Source organism: Myotis davidii, unplaced genomic scaffold, assembly GCF_000327345.1.
Source record: "Myotis davidii unplaced genomic scaffold, ASM32734v1 scaffold6, whole genome shotgun sequence".
NCBI lineage: Eukaryota > Metazoa > Chordata > Mammalia > Chiroptera > Vespertilionidae > Myotis > Myotis davidii.
The window spans coordinates 16,956,948-16,957,733 of NW_006383011.1; positions in this window are offsets into that span (position 1 = coordinate 16,956,948).

Genomic DNA, 786 nt, shown 5'->3' on the forward strand with positions numbered 1-786 from the left:
AAGTTTGGCAACAAGAAGTGGGAGGAATAGAGGTCTAGGGGGGAGCGGAATACCATGGACTGACCTGGGAGGAGAGGAGAAAATTCAGGGAAAGGAAGAGAGAGGGGAGGAAGAGGAGGAGAGGGGCGCTGAGGACCAGGCGGAGGGAGAGGAGAGGGGGGAGGAGGGGAAGGAAAGGAGGGGGGAGCAGGAGGAGGAGGGGGAAGAGGAAGGGCGTAAGGGACACCCACACCCCACACACATCCACACACACACACACCCGCGCAGCCACATAGAGAGGGAGGAAGGAGAGCGACCCGGTGCGCGCGCGCAGAGAGCGAACCCGAGCCAGAGAGAGGGAGAGGGAGAGCGAGAGCGAGAGCCAACCACCGCCGAGTCAAGATTCAGCGATTCCACAGCAATCGCCCTAATGACAACAGCCTCATAATATCTCCCCTAAATCCACAGTGAGTGCAGCATTGAAACATTTTGTTTCGCTTTTCTATTGGTCTACGGCATGTCGTTGTGGGGTTGCCATGGCAACCACTGCCAATCACTGTCAGCCCTGCCAATCAATACCCAGAACGTAAGGACGGTTTTACCACTTAGCCAGAGTGGGGGGTGGAGAGGAGGAAAAGAGGGAGAAGGGGGAGAATTTTTTAAGTGTTTGCAACTCTTAATCTCGCCAAGTCCCCCACTTCTCTCTCTCTCTCTCTCTCTCTCTCTCTCTCTCTCTCTCTCTCTGAATTCCCTTCTTCCCTCTTCCCCAAAGAAGTTGATCCAGAAATTTAAAAAGCCATGGGCATA